The following is a 24,506-nucleotide window of genomic DNA, read 5'->3' on the forward strand; positions in this document are numbered from 1 at the left end:
ACCGCCAGCCAGTTGGCGGTATTACCGCCGCTTTATCACCGACTGCCAGGGTAGTAATGAGGCCCTAAATCTGTCACCAAGCATAAGTTCATGCCCAGGACCTCACCAATTTTTGAACAACTTAAGCACCCAACTACTTTTAAAGACACAATCTGAAACATTGCCCATCAGCCTTTGCTTATCATATCAAAGAACATTCGAGCTAATGAAACATATGTGTACATGGTGCACTTACCTGCTTCTTGGGTGCACCATAGAGCTGTTCATACAGGGGTAGGATCTCATCTACCCGCTTGTCCAGCTCCCAAGGTGAGAAAGCAGGGGCTCTATCACTTTTAGGGCATGGCATGATTGCTCCCAGAGGCAGTACACAGCAGCTAAGGTCGTGGAGTTCTTGCTAGCAGCCGTGTCAGGAGTCAAGTGGAAAATGAAGTATGAGATGGCGGTCACATCCACCACCTAACAGACCGTCACCTCCAGCGGACATCACCATTGGCCCTAGACCACCAAAGGCAGCAATGTGTTCAACTGGCAATGTCCACCGCTATAGTATCCGCCTACTGCCATGACGACTTTCGCTGCTGGTCTCGGATCCTTTCCTATTGACCAGTACAAGTCAGGCAGTCACTGTTTTAAGGCCCTTAGATGCTTGAAAAAATCATGATGAGTCAGCAGGTGTGAGACCTATTGCATAGTCTTCAGTGCTGACATTGTACAACAATGCTTGAATGTCCAGATAGCTGGGACATGTTGTCATGTTGACAAGATACAAGTAGGGTATCTTTTGTGGCACAGTCAGCACCCTCTTGGCAATTGGTAAGATAGTTTTTGTGGCTTTTCAAATCAATGCATACTTGGATGTCAATATAAAAGAGACTTGCTGAGGCGTGCGTTCACATTTCCATGTCATAATTAAGGGAAGGGGATGAGATTCCACTAATATGACATCATTACCATTGGCCTGTGCTGTGTACCATGTTCCTACTGTATCATATGGCATGTAAGATCATCATAAAAGACATATGTAATATATTGACACTTACAAGTGACACAATTAGTGATGGACCTTCCTTCTTATTTTCTCTCACATAGTTACCCTGGAATGAGAATGGTCAGAAAACCTCCAGTGTACCTTCCACTAGCAGACCTGCAGACCATGGAGGATCACCAAGTCATTCAGATCTACTGCCTGGATAGCCAGATAATCTTGGATCTCTGTTGTCAGTTGGAGCCAGATATGAAGCCTGCTATTCGATATCTAAATAGCAGACCACCCATTGTACAAGTCATGTCAGTGCTACATTTCCTAGCCACATGGTCCTTTCAAAATTTGTGGCCCTAACAGCAGGGGTGTCTCAGCCTATGTTCAGTCTGGTCTTAAAGGCTGTACTATCTGCATTGTTGAGACACCTGGACAGCTACATCCGATTTCTACAACGTGAGGATTTGGCCCACGTGAAGGCTGATTTTTATGGTTTGACTCACATCCCACATGTAGTGGGAGCCATGAAAGATACCAATGTAGCTTTGGTTCCCCCACATGGCAATGAACAGGTGTATCGGAATAGGGAGAACTTCTACTCCATAAATGTCCAAGTAGTCTGTTTGGTGAACCTCTACATTTCCCAAGTATGTACTTTGTACCCAGGTTCAGTCTATGATGCCTCAATCATGGGGAGCAGTGCTATCTCAAAGCTGATGACACAATAGTACCCAGAGAGGGCCTGGCTGGTTGGTAAATCACATATATCATGTGTGTTAGTATCCTATGTCTGCTACCAAATGTAAGGATGTCCAACATTTATATTTGTACACATGTAATGATTCCTTACAGGGAACCCTGGCTACCCAAACCATCCCTGGTTGATACCAGTGAGGTACCCAACCACGCCAGGGGAAGTCTGATATGGTTGGTGGAGCCCTCTTCTACTCACCTCCCAAAGTTTGTCAGATCATTGTGGCCTGCTGCATGCTTCACAACCTCGCCCTGAGGCGTCAGATCCCATACCTCCCATATGAGGGGGAGCCAGCACTTCCACCGGGTAAGAATGCAGAAATGCCAAATGAGGATGACAGTGATGAGGATGAAGGTGGAGACATCTGGACAGATCTCCTCAATCAGTACTTAACCTGACTGTACGTATGTGATGTTCTGTAATTTGACTGACTCAGTGGGGTAGTGGGGGATTAGGGATGTCTGAGAAGGGTCTTTGTATCAGCATCAGACATGTTATTTATTGCTTTGCAAAACATAGCTCAGGTTCTCAAGCAAAATAGTACATGGAATTGTGACTACCATGATGATCTCCATTGTCAGTGTTTGTCACATTGCACATTCTAAGTTGCCATTGTATTTGAGACATGTATTTCTAGTCTTCTTCACCAGCACCTGTCTAAACTCCTTGTTCAACATTTTTACTTCCCAGATCTCTTCACAATGCCATCCTCATGTGATAATTTCTGAATTGTGTCATTAGCAGGTGGGTTAAGCTGATCAGACTTGTGAAATGGACATTGATTGATCCAGGTACTGTATGACATTAATTTGGTTGTGTATGAGTCCCATGCTCAGGCTGCCAGGAGAGTGGAAAGGCAGTGTTCTGTATCAGACAATAGACCTGTTAACAATGTTATCTGGGACTAATGGTGTCATGTGTGTGATTATGTGTCTATGACACATGCCTTCCTGTGCAATCCATTCACTGAACTGTCTCATTGTTTTGATAATGGTACCATCTTAATTGTATGTAGCTGTCACTGTGTTTCATCACTGCAGGCCATTGTGCATGTGTGTCAAGACTGACATAGGTGAGTAGCATGCCTACATATACCTGACCATTGTAAGTGGAAGGTTCCCTGATTGGGGCATTTGTATTGACCTCTGTCTGTATTATAGGGTATGTCCATTTGGTAGGTATGGCATGGGTATGTGATAAGGGTTTAGCTGATGACAAATTGCACCAATCTGTTTGCATATTAGGATAGACAAAGTCTGACGTTTCCTTTACTTCAGTGAGAACCAGTCACCTCCAAATCTGTGTCCCAAGCACAGTTACAACCATCATGTACCCCCCAGTAGAGGTACCAGAGTCACAACTCGAAAATCCAGACAATGAAGGACCTGGCGCCAGTGGCAGGGGACAAACTCTACAAAGAGGACACTGCTGTTGCTGTGTGTTGGTGGTATTCTACTGCCAGATACCCATGGCATTGCTGGCATTGCTATAACCTGTACGATTGTGTAGCATTCAGGTGGGTTTACTCTATTGTTGAGTTAACATGCATGGCAATTGTCATTGTGGTACACTGTTCTGGTTTTCTTAATGGTGGAACAGTCCCTGCTGGGAGTTGTAGTGCATACAAATATACTGTGCCCGAAGGGGAGTTTAGTTGACATGTGGGATGCCAGACAGGGGTATTTTGACAGTTGGACACAGGGGTGGTGAGTGGGTTGTCTATTAAGATGTCAAAATGAGCATGCAAGTCAGAACTTTTGGGTGACATTATTTTTTATATGACTTACCCGACTCCCCTCCTCCAGGTATTCCTGTCAAGCCCTCAGAATGCAGGATGGCCAAGACCTTCTCCTACCATGAAATGAGTGTTTGGGCAGAAGTTGGGGGACCACCGCCAATCTTGAGGACTGCCAGCTGGTACCTGGCAACCATGGAACACACCTTCCCCTGAGGTAATTCCACCACTTCCTTATGTCGTCCATTGTGCACATATAACTGCCTACAGAATTCACCCTGTCAACTATTCATTGTCACATCTCAATTTTCCTGACAATAGTAGTTTGCTGGACTTAGCTCCAAACAGGTGTGGCTCTAGTCTGATGATTTCGTCCACCATGACCCTCAACTCATTGTCAGTGAAATGGGGATGTTTTTGTGGGGATGTGGTGATGGTCGACGACATGTAAAAAAAAAGTCATGTAGAAGTATGACGCGGTGTGGGTGCTGTGTTGTGAGGGTTGACGGTTGGTGTCTGATGTGTATGGTACTATTTTGTGTGTTGGGTGTGTTGTCCAGGTGTAGGATGGGCATTATTTGAAGTGTGGAGTGGTACATAATCTATGGTTTGTAATTTCAATGTGCAAGCTCTATCTTGCTGTGTGTGGCGGTTTGGTTGCAAAGGATTGTGGTGTGTGAAGGGGTGTGTTTTGTAGTGCAGTTTGCAAGTGTGTGGATTTGTGTCAGCTGTGTGGAATTCAAAGTATCCAATGTGGTGTTGTGTATTACTGTGGTGACTGCCGACATCCACATTTCGCACTGCCATTGGTTTACCACCATTGTGATTTGTGAGTCGCAATAGGTTCAGTGGATATTTGACGGCCTGGTGGTGCTGGTGGTTGGACCCCCTCTTTCCTGCCCTCCAGAGACCTGGCAGTGCCATTTTTTTGGCTGTGTTTTGGCAGTCCTGGCTGTCTAACGCATAGTACGGTAGTCTGTATGGCCGTCAACTTGATGGTCTTTTGACAGCCCCCCACATGACAGTCTGGGTGTCAGACAACCAAGCTTGTAATGATTTCCTTAGTGAGTCAGTCCTTGAAGTAAGCAGGAGGATCTTACCATCACGTCCACTAGACAGTTGTGGATGCAGGCATATATATGGTTTGAAGGTCGTGTAAAAACCTGAGGTAGCCGATCTGTGTTCTCATATGTTTTCCAAGAAAAATGGTATCTCACTTGTGTGGGTAGGCCTAGTGGCAGCAACAGGAAATGGTGCAAAACACAACATGGATACATCAGTGTTTCCCCACTGAAAACTGACATCTTTTTTTGCAAATGTTGGCAGCTATGGATTTTGGACAGCGCCGCAGTTAACACCTAAGGAAATCTAGCACACCTGTACATTTTTTGAAACTAGACATGTAGGATGTTCTAGGGAGGGGGACCCATGAGGCTCTCATCAGGTTTCCATACCCATAAGCCTATGACAACATCAAAGTTTGGTTCAAAACCTTTTTTCTCTCATTTCTGTGTAGAAATTCTGAAATCTGTAGGGATTTACACATTTCCTGCCATCCTGAGTTCCCACACATCTCCCAGTAAGAACAATACCCCATTTTGTGGGTGAGGCAAGACACCATGACACAAAAGGCCAGAAAGCACTGGGTTGGGAGATAAGCAATAGGGGTAGCTGCAGTATTTAGAATCTTGCTGTGGGCTACCTGTGCAATCCTACCTACCACAAACATTTTTGAAAACTAGACCACCAGGGGACTCCAGGGAGTGAGATGCCTTTCATACATCCCACTAGGTGTTCATCAGCACAATGCCCTGCAAACTTTAAACCTTTCTGGAAACGTTTGGAGTCAACAGGAATCCACAATATTCCCCTCATTGACCTTCATTTAATCCATTCCTGTAGTGGGCACTAGAACCAGCCACACATATGGGGCACAGTTTTCATCAGAACAAGTGAGTTGGCAATGTGTGGTACAAATTTTATGGATTCCTGCAGATTTCATTAACAGGAAAAACATACATACATATAAAAAAAAAAATTGGGACCTCTGGGGTTGTACCTGTATGATAAGATGTCCGACCCTCTGAAACTTCTTCAAGTTTTTTTTTTTAAACATTTTTCAAAATCTCTTGGGGGTGTGATCGCCTTTCCCAGGAGGATGGCCCATCCACCACAAGGGCAGAAAATCCAACTATACTACTCTGTAGTGGCTTTTTTTTTGGTTGTGGAGTGTGACACAACCGCAATCCACAATCAAGGAAACCATTTAGGGAGGCTTCTTTGGAAAGTGGAGACCCTCCCCTTTCCAACAGTGACTTCCTGAAATGTGGTGAGACATCAGGGATATACACAATCCCACTGGTGCGGGAGAAAGCTCTTCAGGTGTGATAATGTGAGTGTTGGTAATTGGCCGATACCCACACTTAAAGAGTTAACTTTGTGGTAGCTTGGCACATAAGCAGTCAGGCTTAGCTTCGAGGCAATGTGTAAGGCATTGATGCAGTCCTAAGACAGTCATAAAATGAAATCATAACACCAGAAAAATCCCAAACCAATTGAGAAAAAATAGAAAATATTTTAGTAAATAAATTTACACCAAAATTAGAACTGAAGATAGGTTTTTTCAAAGTTTTAGGTGAAAATAGCCCCTAAAAGCACAAATCATCACTCATGGGTATCTGGTCGCTCTAGATCGGGGGAAGGTCACCAGTTCAGGCTGACCATAATGGAACATGGGTCAGATACATGGACCAGGTTTGTCATGCTGAAGAGTTACCTTCTCAAGGCCTTGAGAGGCCCTGTAGTTTGCTTTGGTGGGGGCCTCAGGGTCATTGTTGTCGGCTTGAGATGAGGGTGTACTTTAAGGATAGCAGCTGTTTTGGCACGAAAGGCTGGTCATTGTTGGTTCTTCACATTGGCGGTTGTAGTGGGCTGTCACTATTGGCGTGAAGGGCAGGTCTCACTGGAATCTTGCTATGATGGTTTTTGTGGGTGCTTAATCCCACAGCAAAGTGCAGGTCTCACTGGAGCTTCATTGGTGGTTGCCGCTGACAGTCATTGTTCAGTGTGAAGGCTCTTTGTCATGCCTGTGAGAAGCCTAAAACCTATGTATCTTTACCCTGATTTCAAGAGAAGTACACTCTAATGTTAGGAAAGAGTCTATGCCCTGAGGGTGCCCCTCTTGGGGATCAGTACTCACTTCAGAAAAGGCCAGCAGAAGGCAAGGGTAGGCCCAGACCGGTCCAGCTGATGCTGGTCAGCTGAGAAGTTGCAGGGTAGACCTCTGGAGTTTGTTTTAACCCTACAGCTCAAAGATGAAATCAGTAAACTAGCTGTTGGTGCCACTTCTGGGAAGCCTAAGATCAAGGCAAGCAGGTCCAGCCTTCCTACTACAGGGAAGTCCTTCTTCTGAATCGTCCACAGGTCCAGGAGTATTCTTAAGAGAGGTTCTGATGGAACACTTTTATACCTGGTACTAATATTTGTGTAGGGGAATTCCATGGCATCCCCACAAAACATGTTCTGGTTAGTTCTTCTATTTTCACTGGGTTTGGCTCCAAACAGCCTAGAGTGACAAAGGCAATAGCATGGCTGGTGTGAGGTTCCTTTGGATGTGCTGCAAGCAGGGTCCTTTGAAGTATAATCAGGGCAGTGCACAACTCCTCCCCAACCATCCTGTCATGAAGACCCTCTCCACCCACACCTAGGTCTGTTTCGTCCCAGTGACTGGAAGTGAGACACAAAACCCCACAGAAAAAAAGCGACTCACAGTCATGTTACCCTGGACACAGACAAAAAGGCACATGGATTCAATTCAGCTTGGTTGATAAGGGGTGATACCCTGAAACTGGTCCCAGGATGTTTGCTTCCAGTCCAGGGAAGACCTGGCTCAGCAGTTCGGGGTGGACTGTTCCCATGGGGAGCAGAATCAGGACAGATTTGCATACGGATGGGTCCAAAGTGGGGTGGCATGGTAGGCAAAAAAAAAAAAAAGATGGATTGGAATGCAGCCGAAGTGATTGACAACAGCTTAGATTAATTCAAGGCTTCCATCCCTCTCCTTATTGCTTTTGCTTCCTACTAGTAGCATTTAACTTATAGGCTGGGTACATGTAGAACCATATACTATGGATTTACACTTAAATTAAATAACCCAATCAGGTGTAGGCCAATTTTACCATGTTTAGAAGGAGAACACAAACACTTTACAACTGATTAACAGCGAAAAAGTGCACAGAGTCCTAAAAGCCAACAAAAACAGGTTCAGCAAAGGTAGGTAGAAGAAGGTAAAAAAACAGGGGTAACTCTACAGGGAGAGTTAGGTTGAACAGCGTAGGTTTATGTTGCTTAGTAATTCACATTTTCCTATTAAAAACCGTCAAACTAACACACGTAATGGGCTTTGTGAATCCACCAACAGAATAACTTAAAATTATTATCACAGTATTGCCTTTTCGGTTCGCACAAGTGTCATTGACTTGCAGATGTTTTTTGCATGGTGTGATACAGTTTCATATAAACAAAAAGGTGTGAAATTCCATGGAAATAGTCATTTAAGGAGCCATTGATGATCTTCTATCTAAATTGACCTCACAGGGTTCAGTAAATAATCATTTTCTGGATTCACAGTCCTTAAAAGTGGTATGATTCATCATAGTGTCTTTCACCACGTTAGGTGCGGGGTGTAATACGCATGAAGCTTGTTTCAAACCTCTCTTTTACAGATCTTTTATCCTACATTAAATGATCAACAACACCAACAGAAAAAAAACACTTGAAAGATTGCAGGAGTCTGATCGAGTCTAATCTGTTCTTGACAGTAATATAAATACATTTATAAATGTATACCCTGAGTATTTATTTTTGATTGGTTGACTCCATGCTAAGATAAAAAAAAAGCAGAGGGGGCTAGCAGGACCTAGTCATCCTATAAGTCCAAAGTGACTGAGGATTTCTGACAGAATATCGGAACCAACAATATTGTGACCAAAAATATCATGTCAAAAATATTAGTTACAAAAATATATTTTTCCTATACATATAATTGTAATTACATAAATATCATACGCAAAATATATTTTTAACTAATATTGCTCAAAATATACAAAATATTGCTTTTTAACCATAAATATGGAATAACATAGAAAGTCGTATATATTTATATATTTTAATATGACATTAATATATTGTAAATTAAATAACTTTAACTGATATTAAATATTATTAAAACAAAACATTTATGTAAACAAACACAGATGTATGTGAGCATATATATATATATATTTTTATATATATATATATATATATATATATAGATATATATATATATATATATATGTATATATATATATATATATATATATAAAGTAACCCTATTATTAAAAACATATTTCACATTATATTAAATAATTAGTAAGTTTACTATCAGAAAAAGGCATATATATATATATATATATATATATGTGTATATATATATATATATATATATATATATATATATCATATAACAGTTAACAAATCAATTTCGAAACATTAAAAAAATTACCAAATTAATAAAATATAAAAATGTTCAAATACAGGAAAAAATGCTTAGACACTTTACATTTGAAGATAAATAATAATGACAGATATATTAAAAAAATATTAGGAAAAGTCTAACAATAATAGATATACTATTCCCACTTAAACCTCTGCAACATTTGGGAAAACGTTGGATGTCAGAGGGGTAAAATTTTCTATTCCAACTCCAGTCTGCGCATCGGAAGGGAAAGCGTTGGGCTGTGAAGTGACATGATTTACTATTCCTACTCCAGTCTGTGCAACAGTAGAGAAAGTGTTGCACTTCAGAGGATGCAAAGTTTACTGTTCCCATCCCGTCCGTGCATGGAAAGAGTTGGACTTCAGATGGGTTGTATTTTCTATCTATCTATCTATGCATCTGCAAAATTTCCTTTTCCCACTCTATTCTGTGTAACAGTAGGGAAAGTGTTGACTTCGGAGGGGTAAAATGTATTATTCCCACTTCAGTTTGTGCAATAGTAGGGAAAGCGTTGGACTTCGGACACACACATTTGCTATTTATACTCCAGTCTGTGTAACAGTAGTTAAAGTGTTGCACTGCTTAGGGGCGACATTTACTATTTCCACTCCAGTCTGTGCAACAGTAGGAAAAGAGCTGGACCTCAAAGGGGTAAAATTTACTGTCCGCACTCCAGTCTGTACAACAGTAGGGAAAGCATTAGACATTGAAGGGGGTAAAATTAACTAATCCCACTCGAGTCTGTGCAACAGTACGGAAAGCGCTGGACTTCAGAGGGGCTTCGTTTACTACATACCTGTCTGTCTGTCTGTCTGTCTCTCTATCTACTTATATATATATATATATATATATATATATATATATATATATATACTATAAAAACAAATCAATTGAAAAATATGAAGATAAAATATATACTTCCACCCTGGGCAACATTAGGGAATGCGCTGGACTTCAGAGGGGTACAATTTACTATTCCCATTCCAGTCTGTGAAACAGTAGTTAAGGCATTGGACTGCTTAGAGACAAGAATTACTATTTCCTCTCCAATCTGTGAAACAGTAAGGAAAGCTTCAGACTACGGAAGGGTAAGATGTACTAATCCCATTCCAGTCTGTGCAACAGTAAGGAAAGCATTGGAGTTCAGAGGGGCAAGATTTACTATTCCAACTTCAGGTTGTGCAACAGTAGGGAAAGTGTAGGAATTTGGAGTGGCAAAATTTACTATTCCCACTCCAGTCTGTGCAACAGCACAGAAAGTGGTGGAGTTTGGTGTGGTAAAATTTACAATCTCTCCTTCCGTCCAAGGACCACCAGCCTCACAGAGACGGTCAGACTGCCGCAACAGTGGTGGTCTGACCGCCACATTACAACCTTGGTGGCTGAACCTGCCCGGGGACCACCGTCTCTGCTGGGAATGTGGTTCTGGATGGGTCAATGGCAGCCGGAGTTATAACCAGCCAGTGCACCGCTGAACTCAGCACCCCCTAGCTGATTATAACCCCACTTTCCACCAGCTTTTCCTTGGTGGTCACCCTGCCATTAAAAGGCTGGCAAAAAGCCAGTGCAGGGGGCCACAGGTGGGATCCTACATTGTCCATGCCTATGGTATGGGCACTGCAGGGGCCCTCCTGCCCCGCACCATCGAAATGCAAAGTAGACAGTATGCATTCTGGTGGTGCTGGGGTGTTACGGGTCCCTTAAGGGAGCCAAGGCCAGTACTGCAGCATTGTTCCCAGCGGGTAGCCTGATGGAAACAATGTGATACAATGTTCCCGCCTGTCAGCCCGGCATTGTAATACAGTCGGGGGATGCAACTGCCATGGCTGGGGGATATTTGGTCCTGTGGGGGACGGCAAAAGTCGTAGTGAGGTCTTATGTAGCAGTAAGGAAGGTTCTTCAATTTAAACACAACACATATCTAAATAACCCTGTTAATTTATAACAATTTTAAAATTCTTAATATGATAAAAGAATAATTAATCAAAAAATAATTAATATATTAAAATAAAAACCAATTGATCAATTTACACATTTATTAAACAATTTAATAATTAATTATCAATCATATTTTTTTTCTAAATTGCCTTCTCACACTACACCCCCCACAAACACAGACAGTCCACACTTAAAATGCAACTAAAATAAATAAGTATAACACAATTGACATCATTAATAATCAATGAACTAATTATTAATTCATACTTTAATCACTTCCCACCCATTGCCCCTACGAACCCAGTAGCCCACACCCAATATATAACTGAAAAAATATAATTATTAAACAATTTATATAATTACAAATCAATTACTTAATTATTGATACATGAATTGTTCATTAATATTACCATTACAATTGCACCTGTACCTAATATATATAACTAAAAATATATTTATCAGACATTTTACATAATTAATAATCAGTTAAGTAATTGATAAATAATATATTGTTAATTAATTATTACTTAACTATCTTCCCACCCTATAGCCCCATAAACCCAGCAACTCACACCTAATATATAACTTGAAAAAAATAGTTATTACACAATTTCCATACTTAATAATCAATAAAATAATTAATACAAATTTAATAAAATAATTAATAGTTAATTATCACTTAATTACCGTTCTTCCCTATGCCCCTACAAACCCAGCAACCTGCACCTAACATGCACCTAATAATATAATTATTACACAATTTACATAAACAATGAAATAATTCAAAATAAATTAATAATTGTTTGTTTATTAAATATTACTTAATTAAATTCCCACCCTACATCCCAACAAACCAAAAAATCACTACAACACTATAAACTTCTATTAGCAATTAAATTCTATGGCAAGACCGGAGGCTCCTATTATGTGTTTCTTTTCTTACTTTAATAAACAGCAGCAGTCAAGAAACACACTACAATTCCCAGAAGGCCAGGAACCCTAGCCAATGGGAATAAAAACGTAGTTCAAACAGTATAAACCAATCATATCACATACATATGCATTATGGCATCACTTGACTGCGAACAGCCCTCTTTTCTTGCTGCTCGCAGTCAAGATAAGTACCCTTTTCACTTGTCTTAGGCATATTTATATTAATAGACTTTATTTCTTTAATATATGTGCATATTTCATGTGAATTGCCTTTCAAATAGGTTTACTCGCGGCGCTCAAGTTTATTATTATGTTTTTCTCTTAGTCGGCAAGTTGCCGCATTAGTGTGGCGCGCGGCGCCTCGCGCGCTTCGTTCCCAACCGTTTGACGTTTCTTCATTGATGGTTGGTTAGGAGCGCTCGAGGACTCGTCTGCAGTGCTGCGCGTCTGCCCGTTTCAGCACTCTCACCGTATTTATTCTTTTTACTTAAATATTCCCAAGATGTAATTTCCTTTCACACGTAGCCTCCGACAGCACATTCTGCGGCCAAAGCCTGGGATTTCCGTCTCTCCTTCCCTCAGAGACGCCCAAAGGCGGGGCCTGCTGCTTCTTTGAAGCCTTGTTTTCTCTTTAACCCCTTACCTGCCAGTTTCTCCTGAATTATGAATCCAGATAAATCCCCCAGCTTACAAGAAGTGGATGACATTAGGCAGGAGCTCTCTGCCTTTATAAAAACTTCTGTGCAGCAGGCTGTAAATTCTTCAATACAGAAAATGTCAAAAAATTTAGAATTTTCTTTTTCTGATATGCTTTCTCGCTCTATGTCGGCCCAGGCTGCGGGGGAATGCAGTCAGCGCCTCCCTTCCCCAAAAAATCCCAAAAAATCACGGAAAATGGTGCAAAAGAGAAGTGAGTCTACCTCACATGGGGCAGAGGACGCGGTTCTTCAAAAGGCTCCCTCCAAGGAGTATAAAAACCTGGACATTGGGAAATCAAATTTGAAACATAAATCTAAATCAAAAAATATAATTGCCACTTTGATTATTTCGTCCTTCCCGGACTCGGACGACGATGTGTCAGATATGGGCTCTCTTTCCAGTGTTTCGGATGATGGGGATAATTCTGCTGTCTCTCATCCTCCTCCTAAGAAATCTAAATTGACCTCTCTTTCCCAAAAAAACCCTATTCCCCTCCTTGATCCTGAAGGTTTGCCGATGTTTGACCCTTCAAATATCCTACACTCTAATTCTACGGAATGGGTCCCTGCTGACCACGTTGCACAATATGTTTCGGCCAAAATATTCTGTCCATTAGACAAACAAACCAGAGCTAAATTGAAATCCGAGTGTCCCCGTCCCTCCTTATCCCACCAATTCTCGGTCACCCCCTCCATTGACCAACCCCTCCTGACATTTTTTACCAAAATGGGCAAGGATCCACGCAAGGGAGTGGATAAGGTGTGGGCCTCCTGCCAAGATAAATTACTAGATATTTTGGGGCCCTTAACACAAAGTTTCGACATTGCAGAGGCTGCCAGAATTGACGGCTCATTAATTGATCCTGAAGAACTCACTCTATGGGTCCAGCGTACCTTCTGCCTCCTTGGTAATGTAAATTCCGCTATCACCCACGAGAGAAGGAAAGGGTTACTCCTGAAACTTGATCCGAAGTTGGTTAACCTTGCATCTGTCCAACCCAATATCCACAATGAAGGTGCATTATTTGGAGAATCCTTCATAAAAGATTTAGGCAAATATGTAGTGACATTTACATCTTTGGACAAAGCTCAGCAGTCGCTGAAAAAGAGGTTTTCTCAACAGGTTTTTGCAAGGGCCGGCAGTTGAAGGAACCGCTTTGCCGGCCACTCTTACCCCAACCAAGGTTCCAGAGGACACCATTACGTCTCCTATCAGGAGTATCGCCCACAGTTCTATCCTCAACGAGGCAGAGGTTTCCGCTCCAGAGGTTTCAAGAACGCCAGGTCGTCCACTCAACCAAGTAAGTCCTTTACCTCTTTCTATTCCCATAGGCGGGCGTCTCCGTTTTTTCAGAACAAAGTGGCAGGAAATTACGGCAGACCCCTGGGTTCTCAACACTATTCAAGGTTACGCAATAGAGCTATATATAACCCCAGTCCAAACCTCCTCCCCTCCTCTTCCCCGTTTTTCCTCAGACATGACTCTTCTGATCTCGGCCGAATTCCAGTCTCTATTGCAAAATCAAGCCATCTCCCCCACCTTTCCCGACCCATCATGTTTCACCAGCTCTATTTTTCTGGTTCAGAAGAAGAACAAAAAGATGCGTCCTGTAATAAACCTCAAGGGTTTCAATCATTTCGTAGTATATCATCATTTCAAAATGGAAACTATCCTCCACCTAAGAGACACTCTGCTCCAGCGAGACTGGATGGTCCGTTTGGACCTTCTGGATGCGTATCTAGTTGTTCCAATCCACCATCATTTCAGAAAGTTTCTCCAAATCCAGTGGGCAGACCAGTACTTTCATTTTACCTCTCTTCCCTTCGGGCTATCATCGGCTCCTTGGTGCTTCACCAAGCTCATGAAGCCGGTGATAGCCTTTCTCAGAGCTCAGGGGATCAGACTTATCATCTACCTCGACGACATTTTATTAATGAGCCAGTCCCCTCAGTCTCTCGCAACTCATCTATCCATAACGTGTTCCCTTCTAACAGATCTAGGTTTCATCATAAACAGGGAAAAATCCATACTCATACCTTCTCAAACTATAGAATTCTTAGGCTTTCAGATCAACTCAATTTCAGCCACTCTCATGCTTCCCTCTGAAAAGATAAAAACCATAAAGTCGGAGATTCTTCAAATTCTATGCAGTTCTCAGATATCTCTCAGAACTTTGGCACAAATTGTCGGTTTCCTATCTTCATCAATTCAGGCCATTTTTCCCGGACCCCTTCACTACAGAGCTCTTCAGAGATTGAAGATTCGCCATTTACAGAGAGGCCTCTCTTATTCAGACGTCATTCCCTTGGACATAGACGCACGCACAGAACTCAAATGGTGGATAGACCCTTTAGATGCTTGGAACGGAAGAACTATCTTCGCATCAGCCCCAGATCTAGTATTAGAATCAGATGCAAGCCAAAACCGGCTTGGGGGCCCATTGCGGACCAATCTCGACTGGAGGCACATGGTCGTCAGAGGAGTCCAAAATGCATATCAATTGTTTAGAGATGCTTGCCGGCTCCTTTGCGATCAGAAGCCTGGCAAAAAAACAAAGTCCGTTGTGCCATTCTTCTCAGAATGGACAACATTTCGGCGGTTCGATATATCAATCATCTTGGAGGCACAAAATCCAAACCATTGGCGGAACTGGCCAAGGCCTTTTGGGAATACTGCCTTTTAAACCACATTTCGGTTCATGCAGAGTATCTTCCGGGATCTCTCAGTACAGTGGCAGATTGGCAGTCTCGACACCTTCGGGATTCAAGCGATTGGAAACTTCACCCTTCCATTTTTCAGAACCTTCAGAAGATTTGGGGTCCCCTAATAATCGATCTTTTCGCGTCCCGTCTCAACTCTCAACTTCCCCAATTTTACAGTTGGCGTCCAGACCATCTAGCGTTAGCTTCCAATGCCTTTTTACAGAACTGGTCGTTTTCCCTCAATTTCGCCTTTTCTCCTTTCCTCATGATCAGCAGAGTATTGGCTCAAGTCAGATGCCAACAAGCTTTCCTAGTGCTCATAGCCCCCTTCTGGCAAACTCAAGCTTGGTTTCCAACCCTCTTAGAGCTGTCAGTAGACTTTAGAACTTCCTCACTCTCTCGTTCTAGACAGTATGTTGACACTCTCCGCATGGAACGTCTCGGGCAATCCTGTTTATTCCCTTGCATTTCGACAGAAGCTTCACAATACATCTCTCAGTCTTGGGCCCCAGGTACAAAGAAAGCTTACCAATCAGCCTGGTCTTTTGGCACAGCTGGTGTCTGGGAAAACATATCTATCCCATTTCAGCTGATGTAATTTTTATAGTAAATTTTTTAGCGGCAGAAGCAAGTAAAGGTAAGGCTTTCCGTACTATCAATTTGTACAGGTCAGCTATTTCCTCCAATCACTCTTTCGTTAATGGGAAACCAGTCGGAGAACACCCTCTCATCTGCCGTCTATTAAAGGGAGTAAAGTTTTCCAATCCTCCTCCACCAAAATATAGTCAGTTATGGGATGTTAATATTGTTTTGAAATTTCTATTGTCATGGCCTGATAATCTCATGCTTTCTCTAAAAATGTTATCTGCAAAATTAACCATGTTATTATGCCTGGTTTCTATTAAAAGCCTCTCAGACGTTCAAGCGTTAGACATTTCCAACCGTCAATTTACTCCATCTGGAGTTTTGTTTACTGTGGTTCGACGAACCAAGACCAATTTATCCTCTGTGTTTTACCCATATTTTCCTGATCATCCCAGATTATGTGTCGGTCAATGTTTAAAAGCGTGTGAACAAAAGACTGCAGATTTGAGAACTCCTTCTCATTCCCAACTACTAATTTCCTTCAGGAAACCTCACAGACCTGTTTCGGCCGCTACCTTAGCCGAATGGGTCAAATGGCTTATGTCCTTGGCGGGCATAGATACTTCGATGTTTGGAGCTCATTCCTCCGGGGGTGCTATGGCTTCCAAAGCTTTTTGGGCGGGTTCCCGTTTAGAGGATATTCTCAAGTCTGCAGATTGGTCTAATGATAATACATTTAAAGTTTTTTACTGTAAGCCTGTCAATAATGTTTCATTAGATGTAATTAATATGCTTTAAACTCGCATAATAGGAGCCTCCTGTCTTGCCATAAAATGTAGATTTTCCTATTCCCATGACGGAAAGTCTTAATTTTATTAAAGACTCAGAGGTGAGTATTATCCCTCCGCTTATTTTAACTCTGTTCATTTTTTCCCTTCCTTCTGTAGCACCATTGGCCATCACTCAACCTTCCACCTAGAACTTCAAATTGTTCTCCGGCCTCGGCTTGTCAAGATTTCAAGACGCCTTTTACCGCTTCATTTGCTACGGATCAAACTTCCCAGGATCCTTCATGGCTATCTCGGATTTTGAACTTTTGTTCCGATGTTTTATCGTTCCTTATGGCAATTCTTATTTTATTTACCATATTTCCTTTGTTTAATAATTGACTCTCTCGCAAGAAAAGAGGGCTGTTCGCAGTCAAATGATGTCATAATGCATATGTATGTGATATGATTGCTTGATACTGTTTGAACTACGTTTTTATTCCCATTGGCTAGGGTTCCTGGCCTTCTGGGAATTGTAGTGTGTTTCTTGACTGCTGCTGTTTATTAAAGTAAGAAAAGAAACGCATAATACTCGCCTCCGAGTCTTTAATAAAATGAAGACTTTCCGTCATGGGAATAGGAAAATCTACATTAAAATGTATAAATTACTTAAAATGACAAAATATTATTAACAATTAAACAAACAATAGCATAAAATTAAAATGTGAACTAAAACACATACATTTGATTTAAAAACTATATATATGTGACAACTCTATTATTGAAAATGATATTAACAACAAAGATATTCTTGAAAACGGTATTAGTTACCTAAACATCCATATTCTTGCAAACTATTATTCTGCATTCCGATATTTGTGTATCACAAAACTTTTTTTTTCCAATATGTATGCAATTCAATATTTAAAACTCAATATTTTGTCCAAGCAGCAGTGAGTGTTCAACATATTTTTTGCCCTACAGCCCAGCAGGGTTGGTGGTATTCACCAAGATCTGTTTATAAGAACCGTAATCTGAATCAAGTAAGCCCTATCCTGGAGGTGTGGAAAATATTTAGGGCTCACATAAAAGCAAAATCGTGCATGTAGACAGTGAAACTTACTAATGTTGCTGCTTTAGGTTAGGAGCCGAACAATAGTTGGTCAGGGTCCCATGGGGAGCAGGTACCTGATGTGTCCTTTAAAACAATTGTGTTTGGCAAGTGCACACCAACATTTGAGCCTATATGTGTAATGTGAACCCTCTCGTGGTTCTGAGTGACATCTCAAGCTTTGCTCTTGTTGTTTATTTGATGCCAGCAAGAACTCCTTGGTTAAAATATCCTCATAATTAATTTTACCCATTTATATTTCTAGTTATTTTCAGTAGTTGATCACAGGAGCCCTTAAAGGATCAGAGCGGGCACAGACACTAAGGGGATCATTACAAGTTTGGCAGACAGTTTTTCGCTGTCTGCTGAACTTCTGATGGGGAGGTGCCACCACACAGGCTACCTCCTCACTGGCCCCATTAGGAGTTTCCCACTTGGCTGGTGGGCAGAAACCTTGGTTTCTGCCAGCCAGCCTAGCTGGAAACAGGCTGCAGGATTGTCTCTGGCTCGTAGTCTAGCCTGCAGTAATGCTGTAGCCCGCAGGGTGCACTGCAAACTCTCAATGCTCACTGTCTGCAAGATAGACATTGCTGGGTAGAGTGGCCCCTGCACCTGTTCTCTGCCAGCCTTTTCATGGTGGTGTTACCGCCATGAAAAGGATGGTGGAGCACAGGATACTAAACCCCAGGGCAGCACTGCTTGGAGCACTGCCCTGGTGGATTGGGATCTCTGTCACCTCCAGACCAAAGGGATCCAAGATCATGACGGAGCTGGCAGTTCTCTAGCAGTCCAATCTCCAGGGTTTTAATGTGGCGGTTGAACTGCCGCATCGGTGGTGGTCCAGGCCTTTATAATGATTGTGGTGGTCTTTAGATCACCTCATTCGTAATGACCCCCATAATGGGCATCAGCAAAATACCAATACAGTGAATGACATCCTAATATGCCTGCACTGATGAAAGATGTATGTATGTGTTTGTGTGAGTCTGTCTGCTGTAGAAGGAAAAGCCCATAATGTAGTTTCATCTTGGTCTATAACAATATGGAAGCTAGGAATACTGTCTGGGATATATCTGGTTTAGTGTGTGCTAGGGTAGTCATAAGTTAGTGGGTCCCAATTGTGTTAGCATTTGACTCTCATGTAGCGAAGGAGACCAGTCCAGGGCTTACTAAGGAAGGTGCTGTGAGCTAGAAACGTACAACTCTATGATGCACAAATGAAACCACTATATAACATTGTCCAGTAAGTGCTTTTTCTTTGAGAAGGAAAAATATTGTACACAAAACTAACTACTATACATAAAATTATAAATATATGTAAGATAGCAGGTAGAAATTCCATGTGAAACCCCATCTGGAGAGGCCTCACAGAATAAGCAGTGTAAAAATCCCATGCCATAAAGAAAGGTAACTATAGGCAACTAACCCCCTACATCCAGAATGCTCCCCTTATCTGCAAGTCCCCTATTAGCAGTGTATGCACCATTTTGCCTTAGCCCTCAGAAACATAAGCCTTCCTTATGGGTCTGATTTGCTATATATTTTAAGAGTCGCAAATCCTCAGATTTGGTAAATCTGAGGGTCTGCTACTGCTAAAACACTTTTTGTAATTTATAATACCCAATAAATGAATCAGAAAATATGTTCTGAATCATTAAATGGGTTATGTAAATATTGGGGAATTGCTGTTTGGAAGGGGTGTGTTAAGGGGACTCTTCAAATTACCAATTCCTTAAGAGATGTATCAAGGAAATATCAATGTTTTACCGCTAATTCAAAATTGATGATAAGCCATTAGCAAATGTTGATAAAAACATTTTTAAAAGGAGGCAGTGCTACACTGGACTAATACCTGCTCCTAAAATGATTGTTAAGTTTTCCTTTTTTTTAAATACATCCTATTTTTCTTCTACGAAAATAGGTTGCATTAAAAAAAAGGTTGCTTCATTTAAAAGCAATTGCAGACATGGTGGTCTGCTGACACCAATAGGCCACCATGCTTGTGTTTCTAGCCCATCATAGTGGGCTACAATATCTGCCCTGCCTCATGCATAATAATGAGGTAGGTTGAATTGCGGCCTACCACAATTAAACATTTTGTGACCACCTATTAGGACATGAGTTCATTGCCAGGATCCCTTTATATCCACAAAAGTTGGAGTGCAATTTGTGACCCCCATTTTGAATGGAAAATTAATTAATTAGGCCCTATCTGCCTACAGCAGATTTAGAAAAAGTCAATATTTAAAATGCAGGGCTATATGTTTTTCTAAAATATTTCACAAATCAAACACACGGCCTACAGCCTTTGGAATTAGATGGGGCATTTTGCACCATAAACCTTCTGCCTTTGATTGACATTATGAAGTTCACTTAAATTCACATATTTAGAAACTCACTTTTCACATCGCTAAAAGTAAGCACACATCTATATGCTTTGACATTCATTATTTACTTAGCATAATGCCTACAGCTTTGCAATAACTATTTCTTTCTTCTACATCAAGTTGTACAGCGACCACTTTTGACCCACACATGACCCATCACACAAGAGGTCACACACTGCTAAAAATCAGTGCGAGCAGCGTGATGCCCAAATTCCGCCCGCTCGCAGAACTCCTCGGATTCTCGCTGAGTGTTTATGTAACTCCGTGGAATTCTAAGCCAAGAGTTCTGCCCAGGCCTAATTTTGAATTACATTTCATCAGACACTTGCAATTCTACCTGTTTCCAATTGAACGTTATCACTTATTAAATTCAATAAGGTGGAAGGTGGCCCAGTGTTATCCTATGGGAGAGGCAAGTCTTGCAGTGTTAAAAGATTTTTTTTTTTGGTTTTTCACTACCAGGACATGTAAAACCGAAAGGTACATGTGTCAACATTTTAAATACACTGCACTTTACCATTTGGGCTATTTAAGGTCTACCCTATGGGTGTCTAATATGTATTAAAATGGAAGGTTTGGGCCTGGCAAACATTTTGTTTTGCCTGCTCTAAAAATAGCAGTTTAAAACTGCTCACAAAGGCTGCAATGGCATGTTACAGACATGTTTGAAGGGCTACTTAAATCAGTGGCACAATCAGTGCCGCAGGCCCACTAGTAACATTTAATTTACAGGCCCAGATTACAGATAGTACCACTTTACTAGGGACTCACAAGTTTTGAAGTTTCACACAAGCTTTATTCGGCCAGCAGACCATCAAAGCAATACAATACAAAGATAAATAATCATCATGAATAAAACAGTACAAATCTGCCATAAACCAAATCTAAGAAAAAAAAGAGTAAAATCCCTGATTGCCCAACTTAAAAAACAGTTAAGATCATTGTAAATAAAAGTTACGTATACGCCATGCCGCTACTAAAAACTTGCTTACAGCATAAATTAACACGTTTGAATTGTGACTTTTTAGGATCCTCAGAGCTAAAGCACATTTTCTTAACTTCAATTCCCGACAAATTTTGCAGATCCATTTGGACCTTGGGACTAAGTAAGCAGGACAAAAAAACATAAAATGTTCTACTGTTTTAGGGGAATTGCCACACACAGGACAAGTATCAGAAGTAGTGTTGGATCCCCATCTGCTCATCAAGGCCATCAATGGTAGTGCTCCAAAACGGAATCTGGCATACAGTCCTTTGCCTAATAAGTCAGGTATTATATCTAGGTATAATTCGAACTCTGGGTACCATTTAAAATCAATAAAAAGATTAGTGAAACGACCATTCAATTTGTGAGAAATATAGTTGTTCCGTATATAGGACCAGTAAGCTCCCTTGAATACTTTTACATGGGACTTCTCAAGTTGATGGGGATTCTCCCATAAGTTTCTCTGTCCCAATGTATAAAACCAGCTGGATACGTGTTTAATCCATGGGATGGAGGTAGAATTAGAAAATTTTATCAATTCTAGAAGTGAGGACTTATATACGACCAATTCGGGGACTATCCATAGCCTCACCCAATACAGCAGAGGTCGTAGAATAATTAAGCCAGCCATTCGTTTTAGCCCTAAATCTAGAAACAAGGGGATTAATGGGGTGCTAATGGGGCATGCACATAAAGCCTGTGCGAAGCTATATCTCAATTTTGGTTATTCTACTACTATCAGAGGTGCCCCAAATCTCTGCACCGTAGGCAGCAGCGCCCTGCGCCTTGGCCACATAAATCTTTATTGCTGGGGATACAGCTTTGGCCATCGTGCTCCTATAAAGGCGCAGTATGGATGCTGCCCGATGTTGCAAAAGCCCAGCACTCTTGCTAACCTGTTCCTCCCAATGGAGTGAATCTGTGAGCCTCACTCCCAGGTAATCGATGGAACTAACCTGATCCAAAATAACACCATCTAACCTTATAGTGCATTTCTTCTGAGGGCCAGAGCGAAGCACCATCAATTTAGTTTTCTTCAGGTTCAACTCTAGACCAGAGTTCCAACAAAATAAATTAAGTTTGTCCACAAGGATTTGTAAACCCGTAGGGGTTTTTTAAATGAGTAGGGAGTCATCCACAAAAAGAAGAATAGGAATTTTCTGATTGACTAAGGTAGGAGCATCATTCTGACATGCCCTTAATTCTTGTACCACCTCGTTAATAAATAGAGAGAACAGGAGTGGTGCTAGCACACAACCCTGTCGGAAAACTCTTTTAATAGGGAATTTATTAGTCAATTCACCTTGGTTGCCCAATCTCACTTGCGCGTATGTGTCTTCGTGCATGCGTTTCAATAGGTGAATTATATTGTCTGGTATCCCTATTTTGTATAACACTTCCCAAAGCTTTTCTCTTGGGACCAAATCAAAGGCAGAACGCAAATCAACAAAGGCAACATATAAGGTTTGCTTTGCCAGAACTACATATTTCCAATGTAGCACAGCCAAACTAAAGGCCTGGTCTACCGTACTTATTCTAGGCCGGAACCCCACCTGTAGTGGAGAAAGAATCTGCTGTTCCGTGACCCAGCTCGATAGTCTACCTAGGAGCTGTTTGGCAAAGATTTTTTGCAGGTTATCAATTAGACTAACCGGTCTATAGTTGATTGGGAGATTTGTGTTACCCTTTTTGTAGATGGGGATAATTTCGGCACCCTTCCACGTCCCGGGAATCTGTCCTCCTTCTGTGATTTTATTTGACAATAAGTTAATGTACCAGGTCCATATAGATGGCTCGGATCTATAAAGATCGCCGGGAATTTTATCTGGTCCTGGGGCTTTACCAGGTTTCAAGGAGTTGATAGCATCAGCAGTTTCTTGTAAGAAGAAACAAATGTGACCCTCAGGGTCATATAGACTCCCGTCGGGGAAAGAAATGGCAGGGTTAGCATTTAGCGAAGTGAGGGGGTCTAATCCCACGTTATCACAATCAGAAGCCCCAGGAGAGGTAGTTCCCTCATAAAGAAGAGAGAACTGCTCCACCCAACTTTCGGGTTGAATATGGTTCCTTAGATTAGACCTACCCCCTCTCTCATGTTTAGTTAACAATTCCCAGAAAAGCGTGTTATTATTTGTTTTTGTAGCCTCCAACAGCTCCTGCCAAATAGAGTCTTCCCAGGATTTCTTTGATTGTAAAATTGTCTTTTTATACATACATCTGGCTTGTTGGATCGCCCCCGGGGTCCCAGCCTTAATAGCCTTTTTTAGGCCGACTTGGCCCTCATACACGATTAGTTAAACCATCTACTGTTGGTCGGAACCCCACATTCCGGGCTTATCGTAACCTTTTTGTAAAAAATACTTTGAAGTTTGACCATCATGTTTTCATGGATACCAAGAAGTGGAATAGCCTTGGGATCAAGATCTTCATAGGCTGACAAGTTACCGGAAAACATTTGGTAGATCTTGCGTAACAAATAAGGGTTCAATATAACTTTTGGCCACCCTACCTTCGTGTAAGCATTGTTCAAAATAGGGGGAGGGACCATTGTAAATTGCGTGTTTGAGGTTCTACCGAAGATATTTCCAGAGAGGGTGAGTAACAGGGGATAATGATCGCTCTCGCACCTGGAATCCACCCTCATATCTCTCAATAATGGCCAAAGTCGCACATCCACTAGGAAATAATCGATAACACTAGTCAGAGAACCTCATTGGAATGTAGGTGCAAGGTTTAGATCAGAAGGAGTACGGCCATTACAAGCCCTGAGGCCAAACTTTAAACATAATGAGGCTAGCTGAGCTGCAACTCGAGAACGTGGGCAAGGGATATCACCATTCAATTGTGCAATCCCCCATAGTTCGTCCTCCTCCACGGTTAAATCACTAAAAAACACAGAGGGTTCGAAGGTGCAATTTAAATCCCCAGAGAAAATTAAATAAGAGTTAGTTTTAATAGTATCTAAAAAATCAGAGAGTAAAGTTAAAATGTGTGATTCTGATCCACGTGAAACCGATCGGGCGTATACATTAATAAGAGTTACGTTAAAATTCTGTTGGAAAGAAATTTGTAAACCCATCAGATCAGGACAATCAAATTTTAAAACCTTATAATCACTTGAAGTTTTGAATTTAAAAGAATTAAAAGTCCCCCTTTTGCACAACCTGTTACTTTCTCAGATGGCTGTGCAGGGATATTAAAAGATAGGAACCCATCTATACTAGTTCGACCCTCAACCCCGGTTTCTTGGAAAAGACACAGATCTTGGGACTTTATGTAAGTAACCCAATCTATATCGTCCAGTTTCCTAGCAAGGCCAGCAAGATTCCAAGTCATTATGGATAAACCAATAGTGTCTGTTTCAATACCATAGGTTGTGGGAGAAGCAT

The sequence above is a fragment of the Pleurodeles waltl genome, chromosome 8, assembly GCF_031143425.1.
Source record: "Pleurodeles waltl isolate 20211129_DDA chromosome 8, aPleWal1.hap1.20221129, whole genome shotgun sequence".
NCBI classification, from domain to species: domain Eukaryota; kingdom Metazoa; phylum Chordata; class Amphibia; order Caudata; family Salamandridae; genus Pleurodeles; species Pleurodeles waltl.